Source organism: Ambystoma mexicanum, chromosome 1p (genome assembly GCF_040938575.1).
Source record: "Ambystoma mexicanum isolate Mex_15411 chromosome 1p, UKY_AmexF1_1, whole genome shotgun sequence".
In the NCBI taxonomy this organism is placed as follows: domain Eukaryota; kingdom Metazoa; phylum Chordata; class Amphibia; order Caudata; family Ambystomatidae; genus Ambystoma; species Ambystoma mexicanum.
In genome coordinates, this window is record NC_090921.1 from 7,195,067 (window position 1) to 7,218,966 (window position 23,900).

Here is a 23,900-nt window from a genome sequence, read left to right on the forward strand (position 1 = left end):
TCTGGTTTCATCCTAGTTAACATATTGCTAACAGCAATTATGCACTTTTTAAAGTGTCCGTTTAGTGTTTTAGCTCCACTTTTGCTGCCTGCTCCTTGAGATCAAGGAACATTTGTATTTACAGAACCCAAGGGTGCTACACACTGTCCACCCCTCACCCCCCACACCTGTAAGCAAGCGGGGCACATTCAGATTGAAATTGGCCCCCAGGAGCCCTAACAAATGTTGTCCCGGTGTTGTATGCTATCCTGCATCCCCATGGTAGCTTGTGGGATACATTGTTTGGAAATCTCCGGAGCCACGCTCACTTGGATACCCCGCCCCATACAACACCGGCCCTGTGAGCGAGCACTAAAGCTGCTCTTTGTTATGCAAAGTGCCTGATTGTCAGCAAGGAGGGCTTGGGTGTTGTGGCTTTGAAGAGATTTGGAGGGGGTGTCACCAGGACAAGGCAGGGCTGCTCGCCCTTTCTCCTTCACATAAGTGCAAAATCCAGCTGACGTGTCTCTTCCAGGATCATTAACGTTGAATGCTTGACCAGTGCAGAATCGACAGCCTGAAAAGTATCAGAAGATTCGCTAAAAGCAGGGGGATATAGCTCAGTGGTAGAGCATTTGACTGCAGATCAAGAGGTCCCTGGTTCAAATCCGGGTGTCCCCTTCTGCTTTTCTTAAATTTTAATAATAAATAATTGTTTATTAACAAAGATATGTGTTCCTTTTCTAATTACACTTGGCATCAGTGAACATTTACGCTTCAAGATGCATGATCAAAAAGTGTTCTGGTTTCATCCTAGTTAACATCTTGCGGACAGCAATTATGCACTTTTTAAAGTGTCCGTTTAGTGTTTTAGCTCCACTTTTGCTGCCTGCTCCTTGAGATCAAGGAACATTTGTATTTACAGAACCCAAGGGTGCTACACACTGTCCACCCCTCATCCCCCACACCTGTAAGCAAGCGGGGCACATTCAGATTGAAATTGGCCCCCAGGAGCCCTAACAAATGTTGTCCCAGTGTTGTACGCTATCCTGCATCACCCATGGTAGCTTGTGGGATACACTGTTTGGCAATCTCCGGAGCCACGCTCACTTGGATACCCCGCCCCATACAACACCGGCCCTGTGTGCGAGCACTGAACCCGCTCTTTGTTATGCAAAGTGCCTGATTGTCAGCAAGGAGGGTTTGGGCGTTGTGGCTGCTTTGAAGAGATTTGGAGGGGGTGTCACCAGTACAAGGCAGGGCTGCTCGCCCTTTCTCCTTCACATAAGTGCTAAATCCAGCTGACGTGTCTCTTCCAGGATCATTAACGTTGAATGCTTGACCAGCGCAGAATCGACAGCCTGAAAAGTATCAGAAGATTCCCTAAAAGCACGGGGATATAGCTCAGTGGTAGAGCATTTGACTGCAGATCAAGAGGTCCCTGGTTCAAATCCGGGTGTCCCCTTCGACTTTTCTTAAATTTTAATAATAAATAATTGTTTATTCACAAAGATATGTGTTCCTTTTCTAATTACACTTGGCATCAGTGAACATTTACGCTTCAAGATGCATGATCAAAAAGTGTTCTGGTTTCATCCTAGTTAACATCTTGCGGACAGCAATTATGCACTTTTTAAAGTGTCCGTTTAGTGTTTTAGCTCCACTTTTGCTGCCTGCTCCTTGAGATCAAGGAACATTTGTATTTACAGAACCCAAGGGTGCTACACACTGTCCACCCCTCATCCCCCACACCTGTAAGCAAGCGGGGCACATTCAGATTGAAATTGGCCCCCAGGAGCCCTAACAAATGTTGTCCCAGTGTTGTACGCTATCCTGCATCACCCATGGTAGCTTGTGGGATACATTGTTTGGCAATCTCCGGAGCCACGCTCACTTGGATACCCCGCCCCATACAACACCGGCCCTGTGTGCGAGCACTGAACCCGCTCTTTGTTATGCAAAGTGCCTGATTGTCAGCAAGGAGGGCTTGGGCGTTGTGGCTGCTTTGAAGAGATTTGGAGGGGGTGTCACCAGGACAAGGCAGGGCTGCTCGCCCTTTCTCCTTCACATAAGTGCTAAATCCAGCTGACGTGTCTCTTCCAGGATCATTAACGTTGAATGCTTGACCAGCGCAGAATCGACAGCCTGAAAAGTATCAGAAGATTCCCTAAAAGCACGGGGATATAGCTCAGTGGTAGAGCATTTGACTGCAGATCAAGAGGTCCCTGGTTCAAATCCGGGTGTCCCCCTCGACTTTTCTTAAATTTTAATAATAAATAATTGTTTATTCACAAAGATATGTGTTCCTTTTCTAATTACACTTGGCATCAGTGAACATTTACCCTTCAAGATGCATGATCAAAAAGTGTTCTGGTTTCATCCTAGTTAACATATTGCTAACAGCAATTATGCACTTTTTAAAGTGTCCGTTTAGTGTTTTAGCTCCACTTTTGCTGCCTGCTCCTTGAGATCAAGGAACATTTGTATTTACAGAACCCTAGGGTGCTACACACTGTCCACCCCTCACCCCCCACACCTGTAAGCAAGCGGGGCACATTCAGATTGAAATTGGCCCCCAGGAGCCCTAACAAATGTTGTCCCGGTGTTGTATGCTATCCTGCATCCCCATGGTAGCTTGTGGGATACATTGTTTGGAAATCTCCGGAGCCACGCTCACTTGGATACCCCGCCCCATACAACACCGGCCCTGTGAGCGAGCACTAAAGCTGCTCTTTGTTATGCAAAGTGCCTGATTGTCAGCAAGGAGGGCTTGGGTGTTGTGGCTTTGAAGAGATTTGGAGGGGGTGTCACCAGGACAAGGCAGGGCTGCTCGCCCTTTCTCCTTCACATAAGTGCAAAATCCAGCTGACGTGTCTCTTCCAGGATCATTAACGTTGAATGCTTGACCAGTGCAGAATCGACAGCCTGAAAAGTATCAGAAGATTCGCTAAAAGCACGGGGATATAGCTCAGTGGTAGAGCATTTGACTGCAGATCAAGAGGTCCCTGGTTCAAATCCGGGTGTCCCCTTCTACTTTTCTTAAATTTTAATAATAAATAATTGTTTATTCACAAAGATATGTGTTCCTTTTCTAATTACACTTGGCATCAGTGAACATTTACGCTTCAAGATGCATGATCAAAAAGTGTTCTGGTTTCATCCTAGTTAACATCTTGCGGACAGCAATTATGCACTTTTTAAAGTGTCCGTTTAGTGTTTTAGCTCCACTTTTGCTGCCTGCTCCTTGAGATCAAGGAACATTTGTATTTACAGAACCCAAGGGTGCTACACACTGTCCACCCCTCATCCCCCACACCTGTAAGCAAGCGGGGCACATTCAGATTGAAATTGGCCCCCAGGAGCCCTAACAAATGTTGTCCGAGTGTTGTACGCTATCCTGCATCACCCATGGTAGCTTGTGGGATACGCTGTTTGGCAATCTCCGGAGCCACGCTCACTTGGATACCCCGCCCCATACAACACCGGCCCTGTGTGCGAGCACTGAACCCGCTCTTTGTTATGCAAAGTGCCTGATTGTCATCAAGGAGGGCTTGGGCGTTGTGGCTGCTTTGAAGAGATTTGGAGGGGGTGTCACCAGGACAAGGCAGGGCTGCTCGCCCTTTCTCCTTCACATAAGTGCTAAATCCAGCTGACGTGTCTCTTCCAGGATCATTAACGTTGAATGCTTGACCAGCGCAGAATCGACAGCCTGAAAAGTATCAGAAGATTCCCTAAAAGCACGGGGATATAGCTCAGTGGTAGAGCATTTGACTGCAGATCAAGAGGTCCCTGGTTCAAATCCGGGTGTCCCCTTCGACTTTTCTTAAATTTTAATAATAAATAATTGTTTATTCACAAAGATATGTGTTCCTTTTCTAATTACACTTGGCATCAGTGAACATTTACGCTTCAAGATGCATGATCAAAAAGTGTTCTGGTTTCATCCTAGTTAACATCTTGCGGACAGCAATTATGCACTTTTTAAAGTGTCCGTTTAGTGTTTTAGCTCCACTTTTGCTGCCTGCTCCTTGAGATCAAGGAACATTTGTATTTACAGAACCCAAGGGTGCTACACACTGTCCACCCCTCATCCCCTACACCTGTAAGCAAGCGGGGCACATTCAGATTGAAATTGGCCCCCAGGAGCCCTAACAAATGTTGTCCCAGTGTTGTACGCTATCCTGCATCACCCATGGTAGCTTGTGGGATACATTGTTTGGCAATCTCCGGAGCCACGCTCACTTGGATACCCCGCCCCATACAACACCGGCCCTGTGTGCGAGCACTGAACCCGCTCTTTGTTATGCAAAGTGCCTGATTGTCAGCAAGGAGGGCTTGGGCGTTGTGGCTGCTTTGAAGAGATTTGGAGGGGGTGTCACCAGGACAAGGCAGGGCTGCTCGCCCTTTCTCCTTCACATAAGTGCAAAATCCAGCTGACGTGTCTCTTCCAGGATCATTAACGTTGAATGCTTGACCAGCGCAGAATCGACAGGCTGAAAAGTATCAGAAGATTCGCTAAAAGCACGGGGATATAGCTCAGTGGTAGAGCATTTGACTGCAGATCAAGAGGTCCCTGGTTCAAATCCGGGTGTCCCCTTCTACTTTTCTTAAATTTTAATAATAAATAATTGTTTATTCACAAAGATATGTGTTCCTTTTCTAATTACACTTGGCATCAGTGAACATTTACCCTTCAAGATGCATGATCAAAAAGTGTTCTGGTTTCATCCTAGTTAACATATTGCTAACAGCAATTATGCACTTTTTAAAGTGTCCGTTTAGTGTTTTAGCTCCACTTTTGCTGCCTGCTCCTTGAGATCAAGGAACATTTGTATTTACAGAACCCAAGGGTGCTACACACTGTCCACCCCTCATCCCCCACACCTGTAAGCAAGCGGGGCACATTCAGATTGAAATTGGCCCCCAGGAGCCCTAACAAATGTTGTCCCGGTGTTGTATGCTATCCTGCATCCCCATGGTAGCTTGTGGGATACATTGTTTGGAAATCTCCGGAGCCACGCTCACTTGGATACCCCGCCCCATACAACACCGGCCCTGTGAGCGAGCACTAAAGCAGCTCTTTGTTATGCAAAGTGTCTGATTGTCAGCAAGGAGGGCTTGGGCGTTGTGGCTGCTTTGAAGAGATTTGGAGGGGGTGTCAACAGGACAAGGCAGGGCTGCTCGCCCTTTCTCCTTCACATAAGTGCTAAATCCAGCTGACGTGTCTCTTCCAGGATCATTAACGTTGAATGCTTGACCAGCGCAGAATCGACAGCCTGAAAAGTATCAGAAGATTCCATAAAAGCACGGGGATATAGCTCTGTGGTAGAGCATTTGACTGCAGATCAAGAGGTCCCTGGTTCAAATTCGGGTGTCCCCTTCTACTTTTCTTAAATTTTAATAATAAATAATTGTTTATTCACAAAGATATGTGTTCCTTTTCTAATTACACTTGGCATCAGTGAACATTTACCCTTCAAGATGCATGATCAAAAAGTGTTCTGGTTTCATCCTAGTTAACATATTGCTAACAGCAATTATGCACTTTTTAAAGTGTCCGTTTAGTGTTTTAGCTCCACTTTTGCTGCCTGCTCCTTGAGATCAAGGAACATTTGTATTTACAGAACCCAAGGGTGCTACACACTGTCCACCCCTCATCCCCCACACCTGTAAGCAAGCGGGGCACATTCAGATTGAAATTGGCCCCCAGGAGCCCTAACAAATGTTGTCCCGGTGTTGTATGCTATCCTGCATCCCCATGGTAGCTTGTGGGATACATTGTTTGGAAATCTCCGGAGCCACGCTCACTTGGATACCCCGCCCCATACAACACCGGCCCTGTGAGCGAGCACTAAAGCAGCTCTTTGTTATGCAAAGTGTCTGATTGTCAGCAAGGAGGGCTTGGGCGTTGTGGCTGCTTTGAAGAGATTTGGAGGGGGTGTCACCAGGACAAGGCAGGGCTGCTCGCCCTTTCTCCTTCACATAAGTGCTAAATCCAGCTGACGTGTCTCTTCCAGGATCATTAACGTTGAATGCTTGACCAGCGCAGAATCGACAGCCTGAAAAGTATCAGAAGATTCCATAAAAGCACGGGGATATAGCTCTGTGGTAGAGCATTTGACTGCAGATCAAGAGGTCCCTGGTTCAAATCCGGGTGTCCCCTTCTACTTTTCTTAAATTTTAATAATAAATAATTGTTTATTCACAAAGATATGTGTTCCTTTTCTAATTACACTTGGCATCAGTGAACATTTACCCTTCAAGATGCATGATCAAAAAGTGTTCTGGTTTCATCCTAGTTAACATATTGCTAACAGCAATTATGCACTTTTTAAAGTGTCCGTTTAGTGTTTTAGCTCCACTTTTGCTGCCTGCTCCTTGAGATCAAGGAACATTTGTATTTACAGAACCCAAGGGTGCTACACACTGTCCACCCCTCACCCCCCACACCTGTAAGCAAGCGGGGCACATTCAGATTGAAATTGGCCCCCAGGAGCCCTAACAAATGTTGTCCCGGTGTTGTATGCTATCCTGCATCCCCATGGTAGCTTGTGGGATACATTGTTTGGAAATCTCCGGAGCCACGCTCACTTGGATACCCCGCCCCATACAACACCGGCCCTGTGAGCGAGCACTAAAGCTGCTCTTTGTTATGCAAAGTGCCTGATTGTCAGCAAGGAGGGCTTGGGTGTTGTGGCTTTGAAGAGATTTGGAGGGGGTGTCACCAGGACAAGGCAGGGCTGCTCGCCCTTTCTCCTTCACATAAGTGCAAAATCCAGCTGACGTGTCTCTTCCAGGATCATTAACGTTGAATGCTTGACCAGTGCAGAATCGACAGCCTGAAAAGTATCAGAAGATTCGCTAAAAGCAGGGGGATATAGCTCAGTGGTAGAGCATTTGACTGCAGATCAAGAGGTCCCTGGTTCAAATCCGGGTGTCCCCTTCTACTTTTCTTAAATTTTAATAATAAATAATTGTTTATTCACAAAGATATGTGTTCCTTTTCTAATTACACTTGCCATCAGTGAACATTTACGCTTCAAGATGCATGATCAAAAAGTGTTCTGGTTTCATCCTAGTTAACATCTTGCGGACAGCAATTATGCACTTTTTAAAGTGTCCGTTTAGTGTTTTAGCTCCACTTTTGCTGCCTGCTCCTTGAGATCAAGGAACATTTGTATTTACAGAACCCAAGGGTGCTACACACTGTCTACCCCTCATCCCCCACACCTGTAAGCAAGCGGGGCACATTCAGATTGAAATTGGCCCCCAGGAGCCCTAACAAATGTTGTCCCAGTGTTGTACGCTATCCTGCATCACCCATGGTAGCTTGTGGGATACACTGTTTGGCAATCTCCGGAGCCACGCTCACTTGGATACCCCGCCCCATACAACACCGGCCCTGTGTGCGAGCACTGAACCCGCTCTTTGTTATGCAAAGTGCCTGATTGTCAGCAAGGAGGGTTTGGGCGTTGTGGCTGCTTTGAAGAGATTTGGAGGGGGTGTCACCAGTACAAGGCAGGTCTGCTCGCCCTTTCTCCTTCACATAAGTGCTAAATCCAGCTGACGTGTCTCTTCCAGGATCATTAACGTTGAATGCTTGACCAGCGCAGAATCGACAGCCTGAAAAGTATCAGAAGATTCCCTAAAAGCACGGGGATATAGCTCAGTGGTAGAGCATTTGACTGCAGATCAAGAGGTCCCTGGTTCAAATCCGGGTGTCCCCTTCGACTTTTCTTAAATTTTAATAATAAATAATTGTTTATTCACAAAGATATGTGTTCCTTTTCTAATTACACTTGGCATCAGTGAACATTTACGCTTCAAGATGCATGATCAAAAAGTGTTCTGGTTTCATCCTAGTTAACATCTTGCGGACAGCAATTATGCACTTTTTAAAGTGTCCGTTTAGTGTTTTAGCTCCACTTTTGCTGCCTGCTCCTTGAGATCAAGGAACATTTGTATTTACAGAACCCAAGGGTGCTACACACTGTCCACCCCTCATCCCCCACACCTGTAAGCAAGCGGGGCACATTCAGATTGAAATTGGCCCCCAGGAGCCCTAACAAATGTTGTCCCAGTGTTGTACGCTATCCTGCATCACCCATGGTAGCTTGTGGGATACATTGTTTGGCAATCTCCGGAGCCACGCTCACTTGGATACCCCGCCCCATACAACACCGGCCCTGTGTGCGAGCACTGAACCCGCTCTTTGTTATGCAAAGTGCCTGATTGTCAGCAAGGAGGGCTTGGGCGTTGTGGCTGCTTTGAAGAGATTTGGAGGGGGTGTCACCAGGACAAGGCAGGGCTGCTCGCCCTTTCTCCTTCACATAAGTGCTAAATCCAGCTGACGTGTCTCTTCCAGGATCATTAACGTTGAATGCTTGACCAGCGCAGAATCGACAGCCTGAAAAGTATCAGAAGATTCCCTAAAAGCACGGGGATATAGCTCAGTGGTAGAGCATTTGACTGCAGATCAAGAGGTCCCTGGTTCAAATCCGGGTGTCCCCTTCGACTTTTCTTAAATTTTAATAATAAATAATTGTTTATTCACAAAGATATGTGTTCCTTTTCTAATTACACTTGGCATCAGTGAACATTTACCCTTCAAGATGCATGATCAAAAAGTGTTCTGGTTTCATCCTAGTTAACATATTGCTAACAGCAATTATGCACTTTTTAAAGTGTCCGTTTAGTGTTTTAGCTCCACTTTTGCTGCCTGCTCCTTGAGATCAAGGAACATTTGTATTTACAGAACCCTAGGGTGCTACACACTGTCCACCCCTCACCCCCCACACCTGTAAGCAAGCGGGGCACATTCAGATTGAAATTGGCCCCCAGGAGCCCTAACAAATGTTGTCCCGGTGTTGTATGCTATCCTGCATCCCCATGGTAGCTTGTGGGATACATTGTTTGGAAATCTCCGGAGCCACGCTCACTTGGATACCCCGCCCCATACAACACCGGCCCTGTGAGCGAGCACTAAAGCTGCTCTTTGTTATGCAAAGTGCCTGATTGTCAGCAAGGAGGGCTTGGGTGTTGTGGCTTTGAAGAGATTTGGAGGGGGTGTCACCAGGACAAGGCAGGGCTGCTCGCCCTTTCTCCTTCACATAAGTGCAAAATCCAGCTGACGTGTCTCTTCCAGGATCATTAACGTTGAATGCTTGACCAGTGCAGAATCGACAGCCTGAAAAGTATCAGAAGAGTCGCTAAAAGCACGGGGATATAGCTCAGTGGTAGAGCATTTGACTGCAGATCAAGAGGTCCCTGGTTCAAATCCGGGTGTCCCCTTCTACTTTTCTTAAATTTTAATAATAAATAGTTGTTTATTCACAAAGATATGTGTTCCTTTTCTAATTACACTTGGCATCAGTGAACATTTACGCTTCAAGATGCATGATCAAAAAGTGTTCTGGTTTCATCCTAGTTAACATCTTGCGGACAGCAATTATGCACTTTTTAAAGTGTCCGTTTAGTGTTTTAGCTCCACTTTTGCTGCCTGCTCCTTGAGATCAAGGAACATTTGTATTTACAGAACCCAAGGGTGCTACACACTGTCCACCCCTCATCCCCCACACCTGTAAGCAAGCGGGGCACATTCAGATTGAAATTGGCCCCCAGGAGCCCTAACAAATGTTGTCCGAGTGTTGTACGCTATCCTGCATCACCCATGGTAGCTTGTGGGATACACTGTTTGGCAATCTCCGGAGCCACGCTCACTTGGATACCCCGCCCCATACAACACCGGCCCTGTGTGCGAGCACTGAACCCGCTCTTTGTTATGCAAAGTGCCTGATTGTCATCAAGGAGGGCTTGGGCGTTGTGGCTGCTTTGAAGAGATTTGGAGGGGGTGTCACCAGGACAAGGCAGGGCTGCTCGCCCTTTCTCCTTCACATAAGTGCTAAATCCAGCTGACGTGTCTCTTCCAGGATCATTAACGTTGAATGCTTGACCAGCGCAGAATCGACAGCCTGAAAAGTATCAGAAGATTCCCTAAAAGCACGGGGATATAGCTCAGTGGTAGAGCATTTGACTGCAGATCAAGAGGTCCCTGGTTCAAATCCGGGTGTCCCCTTCGACTTTTCTTAAATTTTAATAATAAATAATTGTTTATTCACAAAGATATGTGTTCCTTTTCTAATTACACTTGGCATCAGTGAACATTTACGCTTCAAGATGCATGATCAAAAAGTGTTCTGGTTTCATCCTAGTTAACATCTTGCGGACAGCAATTATGCACTTTTTAAAGTGTCCGTTTAGTGTTTTAGCTCCACTTTTGCTGCCTGCTCCTTGAGATCAAGGAACATTTGTATTTACAGAACCCAAGGGTGCTACACACTGTCCACCCCTCATCCCCTACACCTGTAAGCAAGCGGGGCACATTCAGATTGAAATTGGCCCCCAGGAGCCCTAACAAATGTTGTCCCAGTGTTGTACGCTATCCTGCATCACCCATGGTAGCTTGTGGGATACATTGTTTGGCAATCTCCGGAGCCACGCTCACTTGGATACCCCGCCCCATACAACACCGGCCCTGTGTGCGAGCACTGAACCCGCTCTTTGTTATGCAAAGTGCCTGATTGTCAGCAAGGAGGGCTTGGGCGTTGTGGCTGCTTTGAAGAGATTTGGAGGGGGTGTCACCAGGACAAGGCAGGGCTGCTCGCCCTTTCTCCTTCACATAAGTGCTAAATCCAGCTGACGTGTCTCTTCCAGGATCATTAACGTTGAATGCTTGACCAGTGCAGAATCGACAGCCTGAAAAGTATCAGAAGATGCCCTAAAAGCACGGGGATATAGCTCAGTGGTAGAGCATTTGACTGCAGATCAAGAGGTCCCTGGTTCGAATCCGGGTGTCCCCTTCTACTTTTCTTAAATTTTAATAATAAATAATTGTTTATTCACAAAGATATGTGTTCCTTTTCTAATTACACTTGGCATCAGTGAACATTTACCCTTCAAGATGCATGATCAAAAAGTGTTCTGGTTTCATCCTAGTTAACATATTGCTAACAGCAATTATGCACTTTTTAAAGTGTCCGTTTAGTGTTTTAGCTCCACTTTTGCTGCCTGCTCCTTGAGATCAAGGAACATTTGTATTTACAGAACCCAAGGGTGCTACACACTGTCCACCCCTCACCCCCCACACCTGTAAGCAAGCGGGGCACATTCAGATTGAAATTGGCCCCCAGGAGTCCTAACAAATGTTGTCCCGGTGTTGTATGCTATCCTGCATCCCCATGGTAGCTTGTGGGATACATTGTTTGGAAATCTCCGGAGCCACGCTCACTTGGATACCCCGCCCCATACAACACCGGCCCTGTGAGCGAGCACTAAAGCTGCTCTTTGTTATGCAAAGTGCCTGATTGTCAGCAAGGAGGGCTTGGGTGTTGTGGCTTTGAAGAGATTTGGAGGGGGTGTCACCAGGACAAGGCAGGGCTGCTCGCCCTTTCTCCTTCACATAAGTGCAAAATCCAGCTGACGTGTCTCTTCCAGGATCATTAACGTTGAATGCTTGACCAGTGCAGAATCGACAGCCTGAAAAGTATCAGAAGATTCGCTAAAAGCAGGGGGATATAGCTCAGTGGTAGAGCATTTGACTGCAGATCAAGAGGTCCCTGGTTCAAATCCGGGTGTCCCCTTCTACTTTTCTTAAATTTTAATAATAAATAATTGTTTATTCACAAAGATATGTGTTCCTTTTCTAATTACACTTGGCATCAGTGAACATTTACGCTTCAAGATGCATGATCAAAAAGTGTTCTGGTTTCATCCTAGTTAACATCTTGCGGACAGCAATTATGCACTTTTTAAAGTGTCCGTTTAGTGTTTTAGCTCCACTTTTGCTGCCTGCTCCTTGAGATCAAGGAACATTTGTATTTACAGAACCCAAGGGTGCTACACACTGTCCACCCCTCATCCCCCACACCTGTAAGCAAGCGGGGCACATTCAGATTGAAATTGGCCCCCAGGAGCCCTAACAAATGTTGTCCCAGTGTTGTACGCTATCCTGCATCACCCATGGTAGCTTGTGGGATACACTGTTTGGCAATCTCCGGAGCCACGCTCACTTGGATACCCCGCCCCATACAACACCGGCCCTGTGTGCGAGCACTGAACCCGCTCTTTGTTATGCAAAGTGCCTGATTGTCAGCAAGGAGGGTTTGGGCGTTGTGGCTGCTTTGAAGAGATTTGGAGGGGGTGTCACCAGTACAAGGCAGGGCTGCTCGCCCTTTCTCCTTCACATAAGTGCTAAATCCAGCTGACGTGTCTCTTCCAGGATCATTAACGTTGAATGCTTGACCAGCGCAGAATCGACAGCCTGAAAAGTATCAGAAGATTCCCTAAAAGCCCGGGGATATAGCTCAGTGGTAGAGCATTTGACTGCAGATCAAGAGGTCCCTGGTTCAAATCCGGGTGTCCCCTTCGACTTTTCTTAAATTTTAATAATAAATAATTGTTTATTCACAAAGATATGTGTTCCTTTTCTAATTACACTTGGCATCAGTGAACATTTACGCTTCAAGATGCATGATCAAAAAGTGTTCTGGTTTCATCCTAGTTAACATCTTGCGGACAGCAATTATGCACTTTTTAAAGTGTCCGTTTAGTGTTTTAGCTCCACTTTTGCTGCCTGCTCCTTGAGATCAAGGAACATTTGTATTTACAGAACCCAAGGGTGCTACACACTGTCCACCCCTCATCCCCCACACCTGTAAGCAAGCGGGGCACATTCAGATTGAAATTGGCCCCCAGGAGCCCTAACAAATGTTGTCCCAGTGTTGTACGCTATCCTGCATCACCCATGGTAGCTTGTGGGATACATTGTTTGGCAATCTCCGGAGCCACGCTCACTTGGATACCCCGCCCCATACAACACCGGCCCTGTGTGCGAGCACTGAACCCGCTCTTTGTTATGCAAAGTGCCTGATTGTCAGCAAGGAGGGCTTGGGCGTTGTGGCTGCTTTGAAGAGATTTGGAGGGGGTGTCACCAGGACAAGGCAGGGCTGCTCGCCCTTTCTCCTTCACATAAGTGCTAAATCCAGCTGACGTGTCTCTTCCAGGATCATTAACGTTGAATGCTTGACCAGCGCAGAATCGACAGCCTGAAAAGTATCAGAAGATTCCCTAAAAGCACGGGGATATAGCTCAGTGGTAGAGCATTTGACTGCAGGTCAAGAGGTCCCTGGTTCAAATCCGGGTGTCCCCTTCGACTTTTCTTAAATTTTAATAATAAATAATTGTTTATTCACAAAGATATGTGTTCCTTTTCTAATTACACTTGGCATCAGTGAACATTTACCCTTCAAGATGCATGATCAAAAAGTGTTCTGGTTTCATCCTAGTTAACATATTGCTAACAGCAATTATGCACTTTTTAAAGTGTCCGTTTAGTGTTTTAGCTCCACTTTTGCTGCCTGCTCCTTGAGATCAAGGAACATTTGTATTTACAGAACCCTAGGGTGCTACACACTGTCCACCCCTCACCCCCCACACCTGTAAGCAAGCGGGGCACATTCAGATTGAAATTGGCCCCCAGGAGCCCTAACAAATGTTGTCCCGGTGTTGTATGCTATCCTGCATCCCCATGGTAGCTTGTGGGATACATTGTTTGGAAATCTCCGGAGCCACGCTCACTTGGATACCCCGCCCCATACAACACCGGCCCTGTGAGCGAGCACTAAAGCTGCTCTTTGTTATGCAAAGTGCCTGATTGTCAGCAAGGAGGGCTTGGGTGTTGTGGCTTTGAAGAGATTTGGAGGGGGTGTCACCAGGACAAGGCAGGGCTGCTCGCCCTTTCTCCTTCACATAAGTGCAAAATCCAGCTGACGTGTCTCTTCCAGGATCATTAACGTTGAATGCTTGACCAGTGCAGAATCGACAGCCTGAAAAGTATCAGAAGATTCGCTAAAAGCACGGGGATATAGCTCAGTGGTAGAGCATTTGACTGCAGATCAAGAGGTCCCTGGTTCAAATCCGGGTGTCCCCTTCTACTTTTCTTAAATTTTAATAATAAATAATTGTTTATTCACAAAGATATGTGTTCCTTTTCTAATTACACTTGGCATCAGTGAACATTTACGCTTCAAGATGCATGATCAAAAAGTGTTCTGGTTTCATCCTAGTTAACATCTTGCGGACAGCAATTATGCACTTTTTAAAGTGTCCGTTTAGTGTTTTAGCTCCACTTTTGCTGCCTGCTCCTTGAGATCAAGGAACATTTGTATTTACAGAACCCAAGGGTGCTACACACTGTCCACCCCTCATCCCCCACACCTGTAAGCAAGCGGGGCACATTCAGATTGAAATTGGCCCCCAGGAGCCCTAACAAATGTTGTCCGAGTGTTGTACGCTATCCTGCATCACCCATGGTAGCTTGTGGGATACACTGTTTGGCAATCTCCGGAGCCACGCTCACTTGGATACCCCGCCCCATACAACACCGGCCCTGTGTGCGAGCACTGAACCCGCTCTTTGTTATGCAAAGTGCCTGATTGTCATCAAGGAGGGCTTGGGCGTTGTGGCTGCTTTGAAGAGATTTGGAGGGGGTGTCACCAGGACAAGGCAGGGCTGCTCGCCCTTTCTCCTTCACATAAGTGCTAAATCCAGCTGACGTGTCTCTTCCAGGATCATTAACGTTGAATGCTTGACCAGCGCAGAATCGACAGCCTGAAAAGTATCAGAAGATTCCCTAAAAGCACGGGGATATAGCTCAGTGGTAGAGCATTTGACTGCAGATCAAGAGGTCCCTGGTTCAAATCTGGGTGTCCCCTTCGACTTTTCTTAAATTTTAATAATAAATAATTGTTTATTCACAAAGATATGTGTTCCTTTTCTAATTACACTTGGCATCAGTGAACATTTACGCTTCAAGATGCATGATCAAAAAGTGTTCTGGTTTCATCCTAGTTAACATCTTGCGGACAGCAATTATGCACTTTTTAAAGTGTCCGTTTAGTGTTTTAGCTCCACTTTTGCTGCCTGCTCCTTGAGATCAAGGAACATTTGTATTTACAGAACCCAAGGGTGCTACACACTGTCCACCCCTCATCCCCTACACCTGTAAGCAAGCGGGGCACATTCAGATTGAAATTGGCCCCCAGGAGCCCTAACAAATGTTGTCCCAGTGTTGTACGCTATCCTGCATCACCCATGGTAGCTTGTGGGATACATTGTTTGGCAATCTCCGGAGCCACGCTCACTTGGATACCCCGCCCCATACAACACCGGCCCTGTGTGCGAGCACTGAACCCGCTCTTTGTTATGCAAAGTGCCTGATTGTCAGCAAGGAGGGCTTGGGCGTTGTGGCTGCTTTGAAGAGATTTGGAGGGGGTGTCACCAGGACAAGGCAGGGCTGCTCGCCCTTTCTCCTTCACATAAGTGCTAAATCCAGCTGACGTGTCTCTTCCAGGATCATTAACGTTGAATGCTTGACCAGTGCAGAATCGACAGCCTGAAAAGTATCAGAAGATGCCCTAAAAGCACGGGGATATAGCTCAGTGGTAGAGCATTTGACTGCAGATCAAGAGGTCCCTGGTTCAAATCTGGGTGTCCCCTTCTACTTTTCTTAAATTTTAATAATAAATAATTGTTTATTCACAAAGATATGTGTTCCTTTTCTAATTACACTTGGCATCAGTGAACATTTACCCTTCAAGATGCATGATCAAAAAGTGTTCTGGTTTCATCCTAGTTAACATATTGCTAACAGCAATTATGCACTTTTTAAAGTGTCCGTTTAGTGTTTTAGCTCCACTTTTGCTGCCTGCTCCTTGAGATCAAGGAACATTTGTATTTACAGAACGCAAGGGTGCTACACACTGTCCACCCCTCACCCCCCACACCTGTAAGCAAGCGGGGCACATTCAGATTGAAATTGGCCCCCAGGAGCCCTAACAAATGTTGTCCCGGTGTTGTATGCTATCCTGCATCCCCATGGTAGCTTGTGGGATACATTGTTTGGAAATCTCCGGAGCCACGCTCACTTGGATACCCCGCCCCATACAACACCGGCCCTGTGAGCGAGCACTAAAGCTGCTCTTTGTTATGCAAAGTGCCTGATTGTCAGCAAGGAGGGTTTGGGCGTTGTGGCTGCTTTGAAGAGATTTGGAGGGGGTGTCACCAGTACAAGGCAGGGCTGCTCGCCCTTTCTCCTTCACATAAGTGCTAAATCCAGCTGACGTGTCTCTTCCAGGATCATTAACGTTGAATGCTTGACCAGCGCAGAATCGACAGCCTGAAAAGTATCAGAAGATTCCCTAAAAGCACGGGGATATAGCTCAGTGGTAGAGCATTTCACTGCAGATCAAGAGGTCCCTGGTTCAAATCCGGGTGTCCCCTTCGACTTTTCTTAAATTTTAATAATAAATAATTGTTTATTCACAAAGATATGTGTTCCTTTTCTAATTACACTTGGCATCAGTGAACATTTACGCTTCAAGATGCATGATCAAAAAGTGTTCTGGTTTCATCCTAGTTAACATCTTGCGGACAGCAATTATGCACTTTTTAAAGTGTCCGTTTAGTGTTTTAGCTCCACTTTTGCTGCCTGCTCCTTGAGATCAAGGAACATTTGTATTTACAGAACCCAAGGGTGCTACACACTGTCCACCCCTCATCCCCCACACCTGTAAGCAAGCGGGGCACATTCAGATTGAAATTGGCCCCCAGGAGCCCTGACAAATGTTGTCCCAGTGTTGTACGCTATCCTGCATCACCCATGGTAGCTTGTGGGATACATTGTTTGGCAATCTCCGGAGCCACGCTCACTTGGATACCCCGCCCCATACAACACCGGCCCTGTGTGCGAGCACTGAACCCGCTCTTTGTTATGCAAAGTGCCTGATTGTCAGCAAGGAGGGCTTGGGCGTTGTGGCTGCTTTGAAGAGATTTGGAGGGGGTGTCACCAGGACAAGGCAGGGCTGCTCGCCCTTTCTCCTTCACATAAGTGCTAAATCCAGCTGACGTGTCTCTTCCAGGATCATTAACGTTGAATGCTTGACCAGCGCAGAATCGACAGCCTGAAAAGTATCAGAAGATGCCCTAAAAGCACGGGGATATAGCTCAGTGGTAGAGCATTTGACTGCAGATCAAGAGGTCCCTGGTTCAAATCTGGGTGTCCCCTTCTACTTTTCTTAAATTTTAATAATAAATAATTGTTTATTCACAAAGATACGTGTTCCTTTTCTAATTACACTTGGCATCAGTGAACATTTACCCTTCAAGATGCATGATCAAAAAGTGTTCTGGTTTCATCCTAGTTAACATATTGCTAACAGCAATTATGCACTTTTTAAAGTGTCCGTTTAGTGTTTTAGCTCCACTTTTGCTGCCTGCTCCTTGAGATCAAGGAACATTTGTATTTACAGAACCCAAGGGTGCTACACACTGTCCACCCCTCACCCCCCACACCTGTAAGCAAGCGGGGCACATTCAGATTGAAATTGGCCCCCAGGAGCCCTAACAAATGTTGTCCCGGTGTTGTATGCTATCCTGCATCCCCATGGTAGCTTGTGGGATACATTGTTTGGAAATCTCCGGAGCCACGCTCACTTGGATACCCCGCCCCATACAACACCGGCCCTGTGAGCGAGCACTAAAGCTGCTCTTTGTTATGCAAAGTGCCTGATTGTCAGCAAGGAGGGCTTGGGTGTTGTGGCTTTGAAGAGATTTGGAGGGGGTGTCACCAGGACAAGGCAGGGCTGCTCGCCCTTTCTCCTTCACATAAGTGCAAAATCCAGCTGACGTGTCTCTTCCAGGATCATTAACGTTGAATGCTTGACCAGCGCAGAATCGACAGCCTGAAAAGTATCAGAAGATTCCCTAAAAGCACGGGGATATAGCTCAGTGGTAGAGCATTTGACTGCAGATCAAGAGGTCCCTGGTTCAAATCCGGGTGTCCCCTTCGACTTTTCTTAAATTTTAATAATAAATAATTGTTTATTCACAAAGATATGTGTTCCTTTTCTAATTACACTTGGCATCAGTGAACATTTACGCTTCAAGATGCATGATCAAAAAGTGTTCTGGTTTCATCCTAGTTAACATCTTGCGGACAGCAATTATGCACTTTTTAAAGTGTCCGTTTAGTGTTTTAGCTCCACTTTTGCTGCCTGCTCCTTGAGATCAAGGAACATTTGTATTTACAGAACCCAAGGGTGCTACACACTGTCCACCCCTCATCCCCCACACCTGTAAGCAAGCGGGGCACATTCAGATTGAAATTGGCCCCCAGGAGCCCTAACAAATGTTGTCCCAGTGTTGTACGCTATCCTGCATCACCCATGGTAGCTTGTGGGATACATTGTTTGGCAATCTCCGGAGCCACGCTCACTTGGATACCCCGCCCCATACAACACCGGCCCTGTGTGCGAGCACTGAACCCGCTCTTTGTTATGCAAAGTGCCTGATTGTCAGCAAGGAGGGCTTGGGCGTTGTGGCTGCTTTGAAGAGATTTGGAGGGGGTGTCACCAGGACAAGGCAGGGCTGCTTGCCCTTTCTCCTTCACATAAGTGCTAAATCCAGCTGACGTGTCTCTTCCAGGATCATTAACGTTGAATGCTTGACCAGCGCAGAATCGACAGCCTGAAAAGTATCAGAAGATGCCCTAAAAGCACGGGGATATAGCTCAGTGGTAGAGCATTTGACTGCAGATCAAGAGGTCCCTGGTTCAAATCTGGGTGTCCCCTTCTACTTTTCTTAAATTTTAATAATAAATAATTGTTTATTCACAAAGATATGTGTTCCTTTTCTAATTACACTTGGCATCAGTGAACATTTACCCTTCAAGATGCATGATCAAAAAGTGTTCTGGTTTCATCCTAGTTAACATATTGCTAACAGCAATTATGCACTTTTTAAAGTGTCCGTTTAGTGTTTTAGCTCCACTTTTGCTGCCTGCTCCTTGAGATCAAGGAACATTTGTATTTACAGAACCCAAGGGTGCTACACACTGTCCACCCCTCACCCCCCACACCTGTAAGCAAGCGGGGCACATTCAGATTGAAATTGGCCCCCAGGAGCCCTAACAAATGTTGTCCCGGTGTTGTATGCTATCCTGCATCCCCATGGTAGCTTGTGGGATACATTGTTTGGAAATCTCCGGAGCCACGCTCACTTGGATACCCCGCCCCATACAACACCGGCCCTGTGAGCGAGCACTAAAGCTGCTCTTTGTTATGCAAAGTGCCTGATTGTCAGCAAGGAGGGCTTGGGTGTTGTGGCTTTGAAGAGATTTGGAGGGGGTGTCACCAGGACAAGGCAGGGCTGCTCGCCCTTTCTCCTTCACATAAGTGCAAAATCCAGCTGACGTGTCTCTTCCAGGATCATTAACGTTGAATGCTTGACCAGCGCAGAATCGACAGCCTGAAAAGTATCAGAAGATTCCCTAAAAGCACGGGGATATAGCTCAGTGGTAGAGCATTTGACTGCAGATCAAGAGGTCCCTGGTTCAAATCCGGGTGTCCCCTTCGACTTTTCTTAAATTTTAATAATAAATAATTGTTTATTCACAAAGATATGTGTTCCTTTTCTAATTACACTTGGCATCAGTGAACATTTACGCTTCAAGATGCATGATCAAAAAGTGTTCTGGTTTCATCCTAGTTAACATCTTGCGGACAGCAATTATGCACTTTTTAAAGTGTCCGTTTAGTGTTTTAGCTCCACTTTTGCTGCCTGCTCCTTGAGATCAAGGAACATTTGTATTTACAGAACCCAAGGGTGCTACACACTGTCCACCCCTCATCCCCCACACCTGTAAGCAAGCGGGGCACATTCAGATTGAAATTGGCCCCCAGGAGCCCTAACAAATGTTGTCCCAGTGTTGTACGCTATCCTGCATCACCCATGGTAGCTTGTGGGATACATTGTTTGGCAATCTCCGGAGCCACGCTCACTTGGATACCCCGCCCCATACAACACCGGCCCTGTGTGCGAGCACTGAACCCGCTCTTTGTTATGCAAAGTGCCTGATTGTCAGCAAGGAGGGCTTGGGCGTTGTGGCTGCTTTGAAGAGATTTGGAGGGGGTGTCACCAGGACAAGGCAGGGCTGCTTGCCCTTTCTCCTTCACATAAGTGCTAAATCCAGCTGACGTGTCTCTTCCAGGATCATTAACGTTGAATGCTTGACCAGCGCAGAATCGACAGCCTGAAAAGTATCAGAAGATGCCCTAAAAGCACGGGGATATAGCTCAGTGGTAGAGCATTTGACTGCAGATCAAGAGGTCCCTGGTTCAAATCTGGGTGTCCCCTTCTACTTTTCTTAAATTTTAATAATAAATAATTGTTTATTCACAAAGATATGTGTTCCTTTTCTAATTACACTTGGCATCAGTGAACATTTACCCTTCAAGATGCATGATCAAAAAGTGTTCTGGTTTCATCCTAGTTAACATATTGCTAACAGCAATTATGCACTTTTTAAAGTGTCCGTTTAGTGTTTTAGCTCCACTTTTGCTGCCTGCTCCTTGAGATCAAGGAACATTTGTATTTACAGAACCCAAGGGTGCTACACACTGTCCACCCCTCACCCCCCACACCTGTAAGCAAGCGGGGCACATTCAGATTGAAATTGGCCCCCAGGAGCCCTAACAAATGTTGTCCCGGTGTTGTATGCTATCCTGCATCCCCATGGTAGCTTGTGGGATACATTGTTTGGAAATCTCCGGAGCCACGCTCACTTGGATACCCCGCCCCATACAACACCGGCCCTGTGAGCAAGCACTAAAGCTGCTCTTTGTTATGCAAAGTGCCTGATTGTCAGCAAGGAGGGCTTGGGTGTTGTGGCTTTGAAGAGATTTGGAGGGGGTGTCACCAGGACAAGGCAGGGCTGCTCGCCCTTTCTCCTTCACATAAGTGCAAAATCCAGCTGACGTGTCTCTTCCAGGATCATTAACGTTGAATGCTTGACCAGCGCAGAATCGACAGGCTGAAAAGTATCAGAAGATTCGCTAAAAGCACGGGGATAGAGCTCAGTGGTAGAGCATTTGACTGCAGATCAAGAGGTCCCTGGTTCAAATCCGGGTGTCCCCTTCTACTTTTCTTAAATTTTAATAATAAATAATTGTTTATTCACAAAGATATGTGTTCCTTTTCTAATTACACTTGGCATCAGTGAACATTTACCCTTCAAGATGCATGATCAAAAAGTGTTCTGGTTTCATCCTGGTTAACATATTGCTAACAGCAATTATGCACTTTTTAAAGTGTCCGTTTAGTGTTTTAGCTCCACTTTTGCTGCCTGCTCCTTGAGATCAAGGAACATTTGTATTTACAGAACCCAAGGGTGCTACACACTGTCCACCCCTCATCCCCCACACCTGTAAGCAAGCGGGGCACATTCAGATTGAAATTGGCCCCCAGGAGCCCTAACAAATGTTGTCCCGGTGTTGTATGCTATCCTGCATCCCCATGGTAGCTTGTGGGATACATTGTTTGGAAATCTCCGGAGCCACGCTCACTTGGATACCCCGCCCCATACAACACCGGCCCTGTGAACGAGCACTAAAGCAGCTCTTTGTTATGCAAAGTGTCTGATTGTCAGCAAGGAGGGCTTGGGCGTTGTGGCTGCTTTGAAGAGATTTGGAGGGGTTGTCAACAGGACAAGGCAGGGCTGCTCGCCCTTTCTCCTTCACATAAGTGCTAAATCCAGCTGACGTGTCTCTTCCAGGATCATTAACGTTGAATGCTTGACCAGCGCAGAATCGACAGCCTGAAAAGTATCAGAAGATTCCATAAAAGCACGGGGATATAGCTCTGTGGTAGAGCATTTGACTGCAGATCAAGAGATCCCTGGTTCAAATCCGGGTGTCCCCTTCTACTTTTCTTAAATTTTAATAATAAATAATTGTTTATTCACAAAGATATGTGTTCCTTTTCTAATTACACTTGGCATCAGTGAACATTTACCCTTCAAGATGCATGATCAAAAAGTGTTCTGGTTTCATCCTAGTTAACATATTGCTAACAGCAATTATGCACTTTTTAAAGTGTCCGTTTAGTGTTTTAGCTCCACTTTTGCTGGCTGCTCCTTGAGATAAAGGAACATTTGTATTTACAGAACCCAAGGGTGCTACACACTGTCCACCCCTCATCCCCCACACCTGTAAGCAAGCGGGGCACATTCAGATTGAAATTGGCCCCCAGGAGCCCTAACAAATGTTGTCCCGGTGTTGTATGCTATCCTGCATCCCCATGGTAGCTTGTGGGATACATTGTTTGGAAATCTCCGGAGCCACGCTCACTTGGATACCCCGCCCCATACAACACCGGCCCTGTGAGCGAGCACTAAAGCAGCTCTTTGTTATGCAAAGTGTCTGATTGTCAGCAAGGAGGGCTTGGGCGTTGTGGCTGCTTTGAAGAGATTTGGAGGGGGTGTCACCAGGACAAGGCAGGGCTGCTCGCCCTTTCTCCTTCACATAAGTGCTAAATCCAGCTGACGTGTCTCTTCCAGGATCATTAACGTTGAATGCTTGACCAGCGCAGAATCGACAGCCTGAAAAGTATCAGAAGATTCCATAAAAGCACGGGGATATAGCTCTGTGGTAGAGCATTTGACTGCAGATCAAGAGGTCCCTGGTTCAAATCCGGGTGTCCCCTTCTACTTTTCTTAAATTTTAATAATAAATAATTGTTTATTCACAAAGATATGTGTTCCTTTTCTAATTACACTTGGCATCAGTGAACATTTACCCTTCAAGATGCATGATCAAAAAGTGTTCTGGTTTCATCCTAGTTAACATATTGCTAACAGCAATTATGCACTTTTTAAAGTGTCCGTTTAGTGTTTTAGCTCCACTTTTGCTGCCTGCTCCTTGAGATCAAGGAACATTTGTATTTACAGAACCCAAGGGTGCTACACACTGTCCACCCCTCACCCCCCACACCTGTAAGCAAGCGGGGCACATTCAGATTGAAATTGGCCCCCAGGAGCCCTAACAAATGTTGTCCCGGTGTTGTATGCTATCCTGCATCCCCATGGTAGCTTGTGGGATACATTGTTTGGAAATCTCCGGAGCCACGCTCACTTGGATACCCCGCCCCATACAACACCGGCCCTGTGAGCGAGCACTAAAGCTGCTCTTTGTTATGCAAAGTGCCTGATTGTCAGCAAGGAGGGCTTGGGTGTTGTGGCTTTGAAGAGATTTGGAGGGGGTGTCACCAGGACAAGGCAGGGCTGCTCGCCCTTTCTCCTTCACATAAGTGCAAAATCCAGCTGACGTGTCTCTTCCAGGATCATTAACGTTGAATGCTTGACCAGTGCAGAATCGACAGCCTGAAAAGTATCAGAAGATTCGCTAAAAGCAGGGGGATATAGCTCAGTGGTAGAGCATTTGACTGCAGATCAAGAGGTCCCTGGTTCAAATCCGGGTGTCCCCTTCTACTTTTCTTAAATTTTAATAATAAATAATTGTTTATTCACAAAGATATGTGTTCCTTTTCTAATTACACTTGGCATCAGTGAACATTTACGCTTCAAGATGCATGATCAAAAAGTGTTCTGGTTTCATCCTAGTTAACATCTTGCGGACAGCAATTATGCACTTTTTAAAGTGTCCGTTTAGTGTTTTAGCTCCACTTTTGCTGCCTGCTCCTTGAGATCAAGGAACATTTGTATTTACAGAACCCAAGGGTGCTACACACTGTCCACCCCTCATCCCCCACACCTGTAAGCAAGCGGGGCACATTCAGATTGAAATTGGCCCCCAGGAGCCCTAACAAATGTTGTCCCAGTGTTGTACGCTATCCTGCATCACCCATGGTAGCTTGTGGGATACACTGTTTGGCAATCTCCGGAGCCACGCTCACTTGGATACCCCGCCCCATACAACACCGGCCCTGTGAGCGAGCACTAAAGCTGCTCTTTGTTATGCAAAGTGCCTGATTGTCAGCAAGGAGGGCTTGGGTGTTGTGGCTTTGAAGAG

General features: G+C 46.4%; 28 non-coding genes across 28 annotated transcripts; all 28 read left to right on the forward strand.

Annotated features, from left to right (window-relative positions):
- The first annotated feature begins 588 nt into the window (after nt 1–588).
- Nucleotides 589–660, forward strand: TRNAC-GCA (transfer RNA cysteine (anticodon GCA)). The gene has a single exon. It is a non-coding gene; the product is annotated as a tRNA-Cys (tRNA).
- A 712-nt stretch (nt 661–1,372) lies between these two features.
- On the forward strand, nt 1,373–1,444 carry TRNAC-GCA (transfer RNA cysteine (anticodon GCA)). The gene has a single exon. It is a non-coding gene; the product is annotated as a tRNA-Cys (tRNA).
- A 712-nt stretch (nt 1,445–2,156) lies between these two features.
- Nucleotides 2,157–2,228, forward strand: TRNAC-GCA (transfer RNA cysteine (anticodon GCA)). Its single transcript has one exon. It is a non-coding gene; the product is annotated as a tRNA-Cys (tRNA).
- Nucleotides 2,229–2,936: 708 nt separating this feature from the next.
- On the forward strand, nt 2,937–3,008 carry TRNAC-GCA (transfer RNA cysteine (anticodon GCA)). Its single transcript has one exon. It is a non-coding gene; the product is annotated as a tRNA-Cys (tRNA).
- A 712-nt stretch (nt 3,009–3,720) lies between these two features.
- Nucleotides 3,721–3,792, forward strand: TRNAC-GCA (transfer RNA cysteine (anticodon GCA)). The gene has a single exon. It is a non-coding gene; the product is annotated as a tRNA-Cys (tRNA).
- Nucleotides 3,793–4,504: 712 nt separating this feature from the next.
- On the forward strand, nt 4,505–4,576 carry TRNAC-GCA (transfer RNA cysteine (anticodon GCA)). Its single transcript has one exon. It is a non-coding gene; the product is annotated as a tRNA-Cys (tRNA).
- A 1,494-nt stretch (nt 4,577–6,070) lies between these two features.
- Nucleotides 6,071–6,142, forward strand: TRNAC-GCA (transfer RNA cysteine (anticodon GCA)). The gene has a single exon. It is a non-coding gene; the product is annotated as a tRNA-Cys (tRNA).
- Nucleotides 6,143–6,850: 708 nt separating this feature from the next.
- TRNAC-GCA (transfer RNA cysteine (anticodon GCA)) lies at nt 6,851–6,922 on the forward strand. Its single transcript has one exon. It is a non-coding gene; the product is annotated as a tRNA-Cys (tRNA).
- Nucleotides 6,923–7,634: 712 nt separating this feature from the next.
- Nucleotides 7,635–7,706, forward strand: TRNAC-GCA (transfer RNA cysteine (anticodon GCA)). Its single transcript has one exon. It is a non-coding gene; the product is annotated as a tRNA-Cys (tRNA).
- A 712-nt stretch (nt 7,707–8,418) lies between these two features.
- TRNAC-GCA (transfer RNA cysteine (anticodon GCA)) lies at nt 8,419–8,490 on the forward strand. Its single transcript has one exon. It is a non-coding gene; the product is annotated as a tRNA-Cys (tRNA).
- Nucleotides 8,491–9,198: 708 nt separating this feature from the next.
- Nucleotides 9,199–9,270, forward strand: TRNAC-GCA (transfer RNA cysteine (anticodon GCA)). The gene has a single exon. It is a non-coding gene; the product is annotated as a tRNA-Cys (tRNA).
- A 712-nt stretch (nt 9,271–9,982) lies between these two features.
- TRNAC-GCA (transfer RNA cysteine (anticodon GCA)) lies at nt 9,983–10,054 on the forward strand. Its single transcript has one exon. It is a non-coding gene; the product is annotated as a tRNA-Cys (tRNA).
- Nucleotides 10,055–10,766: 712 nt separating this feature from the next.
- On the forward strand, nt 10,767–10,838 carry TRNAC-GCA (transfer RNA cysteine (anticodon GCA)). The gene has a single exon. It is a non-coding gene; the product is annotated as a tRNA-Cys (tRNA).
- Nucleotides 10,839–11,546: 708 nt separating this feature from the next.
- TRNAC-GCA (transfer RNA cysteine (anticodon GCA)) lies at nt 11,547–11,618 on the forward strand. Its single transcript has one exon. It is a non-coding gene; the product is annotated as a tRNA-Cys (tRNA).
- A 712-nt stretch (nt 11,619–12,330) lies between these two features.
- TRNAC-GCA (transfer RNA cysteine (anticodon GCA)) lies at nt 12,331–12,402 on the forward strand. Its single transcript has one exon. It is a non-coding gene; the product is annotated as a tRNA-Cys (tRNA).
- A 712-nt stretch (nt 12,403–13,114) lies between these two features.
- TRNAC-GCA (transfer RNA cysteine (anticodon GCA)) lies at nt 13,115–13,186 on the forward strand. The gene has a single exon. It is a non-coding gene; the product is annotated as a tRNA-Cys (tRNA).
- A 708-nt stretch (nt 13,187–13,894) lies between these two features.
- On the forward strand, nt 13,895–13,966 carry TRNAC-GCA (transfer RNA cysteine (anticodon GCA)). Its single transcript has one exon. It is a non-coding gene; the product is annotated as a tRNA-Cys (tRNA).
- Nucleotides 13,967–14,678: 712 nt separating this feature from the next.
- Nucleotides 14,679–14,750, forward strand: TRNAC-GCA (transfer RNA cysteine (anticodon GCA)). Its single transcript has one exon. It is a non-coding gene; the product is annotated as a tRNA-Cys (tRNA).
- Nucleotides 14,751–15,462: 712 nt separating this feature from the next.
- Nucleotides 15,463–15,534, forward strand: TRNAC-GCA (transfer RNA cysteine (anticodon GCA)). The gene has a single exon. It is a non-coding gene; the product is annotated as a tRNA-Cys (tRNA).
- Nucleotides 15,535–16,245: 711 nt separating this feature from the next.
- TRNAC-GCA (transfer RNA cysteine (anticodon GCA)) lies at nt 16,246–16,317 on the forward strand. Its single transcript has one exon. It is a non-coding gene; the product is annotated as a tRNA-Cys (tRNA).
- A 712-nt stretch (nt 16,318–17,029) lies between these two features.
- On the forward strand, nt 17,030–17,101 carry TRNAC-GCA (transfer RNA cysteine (anticodon GCA)). Its single transcript has one exon. It is a non-coding gene; the product is annotated as a tRNA-Cys (tRNA).
- A 708-nt stretch (nt 17,102–17,809) lies between these two features.
- On the forward strand, nt 17,810–17,881 carry TRNAC-GCA (transfer RNA cysteine (anticodon GCA)). The gene has a single exon. It is a non-coding gene; the product is annotated as a tRNA-Cys (tRNA).
- A 712-nt stretch (nt 17,882–18,593) lies between these two features.
- On the forward strand, nt 18,594–18,665 carry TRNAC-GCA (transfer RNA cysteine (anticodon GCA)). The gene has a single exon. It is a non-coding gene; the product is annotated as a tRNA-Cys (tRNA).
- Nucleotides 18,666–19,373: 708 nt separating this feature from the next.
- On the forward strand, nt 19,374–19,445 carry TRNAC-GCA (transfer RNA cysteine (anticodon GCA)). Its single transcript has one exon. It is a non-coding gene; the product is annotated as a tRNA-Cys (tRNA).
- Nucleotides 19,446–20,157: 712 nt separating this feature from the next.
- On the forward strand, nt 20,158–20,229 carry TRNAC-GCA (transfer RNA cysteine (anticodon GCA)). The gene has a single exon. It is a non-coding gene; the product is annotated as a tRNA-Cys (tRNA).
- A 708-nt stretch (nt 20,230–20,937) lies between these two features.
- On the forward strand, nt 20,938–21,009 carry TRNAC-GCA (transfer RNA cysteine (anticodon GCA)). Its single transcript has one exon. It is a non-coding gene; the product is annotated as a tRNA-Cys (tRNA).
- Nucleotides 21,010–22,503: 1,494 nt separating this feature from the next.
- TRNAC-GCA (transfer RNA cysteine (anticodon GCA)) lies at nt 22,504–22,575 on the forward strand. Its single transcript has one exon. It is a non-coding gene; the product is annotated as a tRNA-Cys (tRNA).
- A 708-nt stretch (nt 22,576–23,283) lies between these two features.
- Nucleotides 23,284–23,355, forward strand: TRNAC-GCA (transfer RNA cysteine (anticodon GCA)). Its single transcript has one exon. It is a non-coding gene; the product is annotated as a tRNA-Cys (tRNA).
- The last annotated feature ends 545 nt before the right edge of the window (nt 23,356–23,900 follow it).